General features: G+C 40.6%; 1 protein-coding gene across 2 annotated transcripts in view; it reads left to right on the top strand.

Moving 5' to 3' along the window:
• Nucleotides 1-8,019: 8,019 nt before the first annotated feature.
• The window catches only part of BAHCC1 (BAH domain and coiled-coil containing 1), an 88,374-nt gene continuing 86,126 nt past the window's right edge, over nucleotides 8,020-10,267 (top strand). For both annotated transcript variants that reach the window (XM_044296251.1, XM_044296250.1), the window contains exon 1: nucleotides 8,020-8,140. The gene's annotated coding sequence lies outside the window, so the exon portion shown is untranslated. The remainder of the gene's footprint in view (nucleotides 8,141-10,267) is intronic.

Below are 10,267 nucleotides of genomic sequence, written 5' to 3'. Positions count from 1 at the left end.
ATTGGTGTAAATCTTCAAAGGAAAAAGAGGTAATATAGCTGGAGGTCCCACTCAATCCTAGATTAGGTATTGATAAAGCTTGCTGCCCCTCACCCCGGCAGCCGGGCAGGCAGTGGTTAAATAGATAATGTCCACTTTCCTTTTCCAATCGCATTGTGTCTGGGCCCCGGCTATCTGGGTACATCTTGTTTTCCTGTCCATTTATGTAAGGTAAGGGTTACACCTTATATCCGAAAAACAAGGTTTACCCGTAATAAAACAAACCGAGAAGATGAAATGCAGATGTGGAAGTGAGCCCTGCCTTATGGGTGGAGGGGATGTGGATAGATAGACAGATAGATAGATAGATAGATAGAGATAGACAGATAGATAGATAGATAGATAGATAGAGAGATATAGAGATAGATAGATATGAAATAGATAGATAGATGTTTTTAGAAATTATGATGCGAGTTGCTGGTGGCATCAATTATGACAGATTCCTGGTCATGAAGGGTTAATGTTAGTTGTTTTTTTTTTGTTAAAAGAGATTGCATATAATATATATGTGTAGATGTTGAAAGGGAATTAGAAATTACTGATAAAACCTCAAACCCCGACACAAATATCTATAGCAGATATATTTGTATCTAGTATATATCTGCCTGTCTGTATGGCAGAGACATTCTGTCTGTCGTTCTCAGGTCTATCTATTTATCTATCTAGGTATTTCATCATTTGCATTTGATCTTCTATGCCAGGTAGATATTGCTATTAGATAGTACACCACCATATACATCGTATGATGTTACTGCTCTATCTATATAATATCTATACATCTATGTATCTCCTATCTATCTATCTCATATAAATCTATCTATATTTGGTATTATACATATTTGCCCAAAAGATTGTGGAGTCCGCCAGAATTGCTATATTATCTCTTTTGCCTTCGAGGTTTTACACCAGTTTGTACAAGAAGTGTAAACCTGGATAGTGTGTGGGAGAAATAGGTTTCTACATAAGAATATTATGTCAAGGTAATAATGACAGATAGATAATAGATATGAGATAGATTTATAGATAGATATGAGATAGCTATATAATAGATTAGATAGATATATAATAGATAGATTAGATAGGGCAGACCCATATGCTGTACCGTTTATATGTAGTATCCCTTATCTCAGGGTCCTGGCCCCTGAAGGGTTAATGCAGGGTGTTAGCCTCCAGATGAGGGGCTGGGGTGGGCTGCTCAGCTGAGGGGGGTAAATATTTACCTAGAGCTGCATTATCTGTGGTGTTAGTAGAAGGGAAGTCCTCCAGGCCAGTGTCCATTCTACACAATGGACAGGATGCCAGGCTGATAGCCCTGTGCCCAGCTCACCCACTATCTGCACACACAAGTGCACTGTCAGGAAGCAGCTTGGACTCGGGGGCACAATGGCTTGGAAGGGAGGCTCCCTCCATGCAGCATGGAAAATGTATGTCATTACTGATGCACACACAGGCGGATGTTTTTGCAGCAGAACTCCCCAAACTCTCATCCATCTCAGGGGTAAATGGTTAACAAAGGAGCCATTGATACCTGGGGCTGGAGGAACTTTCTTTCAGCAGGACCATGGGCATGGCACCCGGTAGTCACTGATGGAGCAGGGCTTTCTGAGCAGTTCTGTCCCAGGAGTCCACTGTTGTTATCATGTATGGGTGCAATTATAGCTGTATGTTCACACAACACACTCATCTAATCCTCCCCCTCCTTAAAGGGTTAATTCCACTATACCCCAGAGAGCAGTCGAACTGCTGGAGGAATATCTTCCCATCACCAGTATGGGTCAGTATATAGGAGTGGGATAACACCCCATTCACCAGTCTGGGATGGTCTATATAGGGCAGGTCGTATTCAGAAGGGAGTCTCCTGGTAATGTTCCCACCATATACTAGTGTAATAATAGGATATAACAACTGGACGCATCTTCTGCATGGAGGGGGTGTATGGAGTGCAGATTATATATAGGGGTAGGTGTATGGTTAACATAAAATATGTGTTTTAAATATTGTAATTATGCATACCCCAGCCTATACAGTGTCTGGTCTTATAGCCATATAGGCAACCTTCTATATGTGTGATATGAGTAGTCTGCCTTCTATAATCTCTTCTCATATGGCAGAGGGCATGCAGCATGCAGGCTACTGAGCACCTCATACCCTCTGACTATACACAGGATATATATATACACACACACATACTCCACTATGTGTGCACTGAGCACTCCAGGCTACTGTATGAAGAAGTGACATTATTTGTATATTATTTATGTTCAGACAGGTCTATATGTAGTCCACTATATGTGTACTCACTACAATACTTCCCAATAAAAGATACATGCTGGGAACATGTATTATGTATATAGTAGAAGTGCTCTTCTCTGGGTATACTGTGTAGCCTGCACCCCCTGGCTATACAGAAACTAATATATGATCTCCTCCATATGTGCATTGAGAACCCTCCCACTATACAAAGACTGTAGACAGGACTTATAGGTTTTATATCTGGAGTATGTATATTTTCTTCCCTGTATGTCTACCCTATATCACCCCACCCAGCTATATAAAGCACCCATGCAGGAGATGAACGGTACATTATAATAATATATATTACCTTTTACTCCATATGTGCATTGCATACCCCACACCTATGACTATACATGCAGGGGGATAATATGCATACCTTCTCTATATCTAAATGCATTACTCACAACACCCCCTGACTATACAGAAGATAAATGCAGAGGACAATATATGCCATAGATATAGCATGTATATGTTCTCTGTATATACATTGACTACCCACTCTGCTTGATTATACAGAGGATGCTGACTATACTGAGGGTGCATAGAGCTTATACAGACCCACTCCCCTATCTGTGCATCTCTATATATGCATTGAGCACTAAACCACCTTCACTATACAGAGAATGCATACAGTAATTAGATATATGTATATATATATACACACACATATATACATACATATGCACCCACACCCCTGACTATACAGAGAATGCATACAGTAGTTAGATATGTATATATATATACATACACACATATATACATACATATGCACCCACACCCCTGACTATACAGAGAATGCATACAGTAGTTAGATATATGTATATATATATACACACACACACACGTATATATACATACATATGCACCCACACCCCCTGACTATACAGAGAATGCAAACAGTAGTTATATGTATATATATATATATATATATATATATATATATACACACATACACACCCCACACCCCCTGACTATACAGAGAATGCATACAGTAGTTATATGTATATATATATATATATATATATATATATATATATACACACACATATATACATATGCACCCCACACCCCCTGACTATACAGAGAATGCATACAGTAGTTATATATATATACACATACATCTACATACATTTGCACCCCACACCCCCTGACTATACAAAGAATTTAATATATATATATATATATATATATACACACACACACACACACACTATATATATGTGCAGGGAGCACCCCACACCCCCTGACTGGGATTAGGTTCCTCTCTCTAATAATCCCCAACTTTACCAAAGTTGTTCAGCTGTGACTGCCTTGGCCTTAATTCCTATAAATGTCAGCGGTATTTGTAAGTAAATCATATTAACCCGTTGAGAAGATGGAGCTGAGATTTATGACGTTTAGTTAAAACACTACAGAATAAAACCAAGTCCAAGTCAAGCTGTCAGTACCTCCAGAGCTGCACTCCTCCTCAACCAGGGGGTGTCAGAAGGGGAGAGGAGAGAAAGAAAAAAATAAAATCAACACTCTTTGGGTGCCTATAGTCACCGAGAAACTTCTCAGGACCATCCAGGATCTAGGTCAGCTCACTATCTCCCTGTCACTCTAATCCAGAAGAAAAGTAAAAAATAAAAAAAGACCATAGTGACCTTTTATTATTATTATTATTATTATTATTATTAACCTAATTTATAGATTTGTTTAATTTTCCTTATAATATTTTTTAATGTTGTAAATTACTATATAAATAAAAAGCATTTAATTAAAATATCTTGTATAAATAATTTGCACTTTTTTTTTACTTTGTACTGGATACTATAGATTATTCACTTTGTCTTCTTCTAGTTTGAATATTAATGAGTCTATTTTATAATCGTCCCCTTATCAATCATTATTCTAATTATTATATATTTTAGATTAATATAACATTTTATATAAGCATTAGGTAAGAATTATAAGAGCAATTTTATGTATATATAAAAAAAACACGTGTATACAAAATATTAAAAATTAAATGAAATTCATGGAAGGTATAATAAGGCGCAGAATTAGACCTAATATCATGTATGTTTCAGGGAACACATTTGTATTCCTGAATACTCTATACAGTGAACAGTCACTTTATCGGAGACAGCTATTTAGTAGCACAGCTTCTATGAAGGGATGAACTTGGCCACCATGCTCGGGTAGGTAAGGCCTACTGTCCAAACATCCATCCACAAGTATCAGAAGATCCTGCAAAAGGAAGCGTTTATCGATGCATCTCGTTTTATGGCGCAACAGAAATCTGGATGTTTCTCCCCTGCGCCTTTTCCTCTAGCCCGTCTGGTCGCAGCAGTCGGCCGCCGGACTGTGCCCGGACATCCTCCGTTCTCCCCTCCGTCCTCCAGGAGTTCTCTCCACAGGATCCCCTCTGGCTGGATGTCTCTCCTCCACAGTCCCCGGCCAGTCTGGCGCCGATTACTGGATTGTCCCATTCTAATGTGGATTCACACTGAAAACTTTCTCACTTTATTCTTCCGTACAGGGAAGCTCCAATCCTGAAAAGCCGGGAGATATATATATATATATATATATATATATACACATACATACACACACACATATATAGGGTTCCCACTTATCAATCCTTTATTTATAGCATCGGATGGATACATTGTATCCAGATAAACACAACTGGTATATTAGACCGAACATTCCCATCTTTGTCATTTCCCAGTCCTTTGTTCCAGAAATGTAAGTCCCCCCAATCAAGGCTACGCAAGAAATAAAACAAGACTTTTTTTATATATATTTTTTATTGAAATTGTACCACGTCTCAGAGTATATTTTCACTTATTGCATCATTATAAAGGTCCTCCTTCCTTCCCACAGTTTAGAAGCCTTGGACACAGCCCCCCCCCCCCCCCTTCTATCTCCTTCTCTGTTAGATTAACCCCTTGCGCTCTCCTTACATAAGGTCCACGGCAGAGTCTCTAGTGGTGCCTGGAGCTTGAGTGCCAAAATTCTCACAATGTAACACTAGACATATAATATTTCACTGGTCTACTAGGTTTTTACATTGCACCCAGAAAATCCCTATCCCTTCTACTGTGCAACTATAACCTCTCAATGCGACCCTGGGAAATCACATAAAAATAATGGAGGCACTCAGCACTTCCTCCTATGTCTACCTATAGACCCCCTCCCCTCCCCATGCGTTCCATATACCCCATACCTGAATGGGAGACTCCTGGAGGATCCTTTAGGGTTCTTCTCTGGAAGCAAAAAAAGGCAAAAGCAGCTGCATAGTCCTTGCTTTGGCTTCTGGATATACCATAGTAGTCCAGTGCACACTTAATTTGGGGTGGTGGGGGGTACAATGTTAGATTAACAATGCCCCATATTCTTACCCCCCCCCCCCCCATACACTCCATTGTAAAGTGCTCTCCCCATGCTTTCTGTGCATAAGAGATACACACAAACCCCCCTGTGCTGCCCTGCATTATTTTTAGTCTTCTCTAATAGTAAATGCATCGTTTCCCTTTGAAGCCCTCACACTTTGCTCTCTTCTTGGCTCTGGGGCCATGGGGGTCTGCCTATGGAGAGGAGTCTTGAAACCAGCTCCTTTCATCGAACTGCTGGGGGAGCCTAGAAACAGCCAGGCCCAGTAATTGCTTTTTTCAGGCAGCCCAGTGCGGACTGGCCAGCAGCCAATCAGCGCCTTGTTTACAATCGGTGATTGACATCTGGCTGGCGCCAGGCCAGCCAATCACAGAAGTCTAGGAGGGGCGGGGGAAGGGGGCTGGATAACAGATGAAAAGGGAGGGGGGTGGGGAGGTGTAATGCAGACTGGGCAGTAACCCTTTAACTACTGGAAACTTTTTGGAAATCTTTTTGGTTCTAGGTGGGAATTCCTCCTTTAAATGTAAGAATTGCATTGGACGCCAATCAAATTTGGTGCCACCTAAAGAGAGGTCCTTCCTTTAGTGGATATTCCAATTTAAAAAAATAAATAATAATTTGGTCCCGTAGTCCTCTCTGCATCCGTCTGTTAATAAGCTCAAGCTTATTGTACTTGTTTTGGTTTTATATTATGTATGTAAAGCTTCATGGAAATGCTAAAAATAAATAAAAGCATAATACAAATAATAAATAAAAATAAGAATAAAATAATGCATCATAATGAATAATACATAATAATACACATCATAAATCAAACATAAATAAAAATAATATTTCTTGCTGTGTAATGTTTGATTTTGCTGGTACAGGAACCCTCAAAGGATTGTGAAGCTGCAGAATATGTTGGCGCTATACAAATAATAAATCAATCATAATAAAGAACAATAAATAATAATACAAATAATACATAAATAATAATAATGAACACTAAATAATACATCAATAATAATAAATCAATAATAATAATAATAAACAATAAATAATAATACATCAGAAATTAGTTTTTCCATCATTGGTTTTAGCCTACCTGCAAAACTACAACTCCCAGCATTCCCTGAGAGCAGAAACCTGTGACCCTCCAAATGTGGTGGAACTACAACCCCCAGCAATTAATTTCTTGAAGATGTAGTTCCACAGTCAATTTTGACAATCTTCTCCACTTTGGATGGGAATAAATGGAGATATCTGCCCCCTCCCCCCATTGTACCTGCACCTTATACAGTCTGGCTTCTGCTTCTCTTTAGGGCCCCCAGACTGCACAGGGGCCCCTTGATATAACCGAACACTCCAGCATTGTCCCCAGGGGCTGTAATCTACAGCTCTGATTTCCTAATCCACACTGACAGGTATCAATAAACACCTCAGTCTGTCAGTGGAGAGGTGGGGAAGGGGGGTAACCAAATCCTAATAATTCTCCCCCTCCCAATAGTCCAGAGACTGAAATATCTGCAAGGAGCTTTAGGACTACAAGTCCCAGCTGGTCTCACCTGCCTGTGCTTGCTTCCTGAGAGTTTTTGCTGGGATTTGTAGCCCCCCTTTAATTCCACAGCTGACCTCCATACCTTCTGCTAGGAGTTATAATTGGGCCCCAACAACTTCTGCACCCCAAGCTTCCTCCCCTTTCCCACAGATCCCTATGGGAGCTGAATTTCTACAAAAGTGCTCAGGATCTCCTGGGACTTGTGGTTCTACCATCTTTAACCCATTCATTATCACGGTAAAGGATTAGACATGTCATCCATTTGACCTCACTCCATCAAACCCCAGTGCTGACCCCCCTCTCCCCCTAGTGGCCGCCTCTGGTGCCTGCAGGGAGACTGGCAGTGACACTCATCCATTTGAGTAGCACTTCTGAAAGTTTCCTGCTCTTTTCCTCCACCCCTGGTCTTTTTGATCCTTCCCTCACCCCCACATAACCCCTTCCCCTGACCCTTTCCCCTCTGCTCCCCTCCCCCCATTCCCTGCACACTCCCCCATACTTGAATTAGGCGCCTTTGTGCTGCAAGCCAGACCTGCCCCCCTCCAGACCTGTGAGTGGCAGCTCCCATTCCGCCCGCCCCCCCTCCTCTCCGCCTTTGATTGGCAGCTCCCTCCCCCCAGCGTTTGATTGGCAGCTCCCATTCCCTGCGTTATCCAATAGCGCCGCCTGTTTACGCCAGGAGAACTGCACGAGTTCCCTCTCCAGCGGCCAATGAGACTGGCAGCGGCTCATTAGTATGCGAGAGAGGGGGGCTGCTCCAGCGAGGGGAGGGGAGGGGGGGCTGCAGAGAGGCTCAGGCCGGAAGCACCCAGTCCAGTCACTGCATGCAGAGCCCGGGGAGAGCACTGCGCCCAGCCGCCTGCCCCTGCACCCACTGCACTCACAGTAAGTACCTCTTCCTTCCAGCATCCGCCCGACCCGCGCACCCCTTTCCCCATCACCCCCATGTCAGCAGGAAAAAATAATAATGATAATAAAAAAATAATTTACCTATTTATCATCAATAGCAAAAAAAAATTTTTAGATAGCTTCTGGCAAAAAAAATATAAAATAGGAGCTTTATCGATCACACAGATCGGCGGCGATCCGACACAGGCTAAGGTAAAAAAAAGAAAAATATCTCTTTGTATCCTAAGAACTGCAAAATATTCCTGATCGATCCAATCTTCCCCCTTATTAGATCGCATCAGAAATCCAATAATTAAAAATAAAAAGCCAATTCCAGGGGCAGAATCTGGAGGTTGTCATCCAGGAGGAATAGTTTTCCCTTTTTTTCTTTTTCTTTTTTTTTTTTTTTGTTAAATTGAAAAATTACAAAAAAAATATTTAAAATGTTGAGGAAAATGAGTATAAATAATCGGAGTAGATGGGGATTGGGATCGGTCTCCTTGTCCATTAACAGATAGGGGGTCCTTTTAAATAAATAAAAAATGTATGAGAGGGGATACATTATAGATTATACTATAGATAGGGAGCTGTGCGATGTGGTCGGATGGACAATATTCTCGTCCGGTTCTGCTTCTGAATGGGACAGATGTGTGAATAAAAAAAAAAATACATCTAAAAATAAAAAATCTGAAAAAAATACAATAAAATTAAAAAAAAATATATTAATTTCTATCCTTTGTATATAGGATGAGGCCAAGTGACTGTACAGATGGGGATTGGATGCAGTTTTGCGCCCTGACGCTGAAATCTATAGGTTTACAGCCCCTATACCCCCATGTATACCTGCCTATATACTTCAATATACGTATAGCCCCTGTATACCTCCCTATATGCCTTTTATATATGAAATGTGATGGGGTTTTTTGTTTTCAAATCGAACGTTCGATTTTAGAACGTTGGCTTTTTTTTGTTTTGACAAAAATTAACCCTCCGTTTACTAGTTAAAAAAAACACACACTTTTCAATGGTGTAGAAAGGGTTATTTTTTTTACAGTCCAGTTTCCATTTTATGTGTCTGTGAGAATAAACAGAACCGAGCTGGATGCATTGCACGGCCACACCAGTACTGAATCTAGGTTAAAGGCAGGATGGGGGCGTGTTTTTATTTTATTTATTTTATTATTTTAATATCTTCTATTTCTCTACATCAATGAGCCATCCGGCAACATTTACCTGCCCCCCCCCCCCCCTTGATTTTTTTTTTTTTTAATATGTAGTTATCTGTAGATCAATGTAAATGGGGTCCTGATTGGGTTTTTGCCCCCCTCCCTTGTCTCTTAAACAAGGTAACCTACCCTCCCTCCTTTCCCAATTGTGTTTAGATCTCCTAATGCAATTCTTATGATAACACCTAGACAATGCAGGGCAAAAAGAGTCAAAAATAAATAAATAAAAGTTCTGGGGGGAAAAAGAAAAACTGATAATGTTGTACGTTGTCTATACGTTTGCACTGTGTGTATGGCTTTGCTTTCAGAGATTTTAATGAAAGAAAAAGATTATTTTTTTCAACATTTTGCTGCTTTTGGCACATGGATTGTTTCCCATAATGGATATTTTCTGCTGGATTCCTGTGGCACCCATGGGCGCTGGGGATATTTTTGAGGACTGATTTTTTATTTATTTTTCCTGACTCCTCACAAAGGATGGATTTAGGGGGGGTCAATGATCTTTTATCGATAAAGTCCTACAAGGAGAAGGAGAGATCTCTGCGGACAACGGCTGGAACTGCCTACAGAACCCCTGGATTTTGGATATCTTGAGACCAATGCAGCTCCTGACCATGGTCCACCCACCCATGCCATTTTTCTAACCAGTAGTGGTCGGCTGCAGGGTTTTCCAGCCTTCCATGGCCAGGAGAAGAAGCTTCTAATTTTGGATGTTCAGGCTGAAGATTTTATTTTTGTGTAATAAAAGGAACCCCCCCCCCCATAAAAAAAAAAATATCATGTTTGATACTATTTACCCCTTATGTTCTTGGACCTGTAGAGTAGAATAAAATCCAAAGGCACCGAGGTTACAAGGGACTAGTGTCTTCATCAGTCAAGAATTAATCTGCAAATGAAG

The sequence above is a fragment of the Bufo gargarizans genome, chromosome 6 (genome assembly GCF_014858855.1).
Source record: "Bufo gargarizans isolate SCDJY-AF-19 chromosome 6, ASM1485885v1, whole genome shotgun sequence".
NCBI lineage: Eukaryota > Metazoa > Chordata > Amphibia > Anura > Bufonidae > Bufo > Bufo gargarizans.
This window is presented reverse-complemented; position numbering and strand designations above follow the sequence as displayed.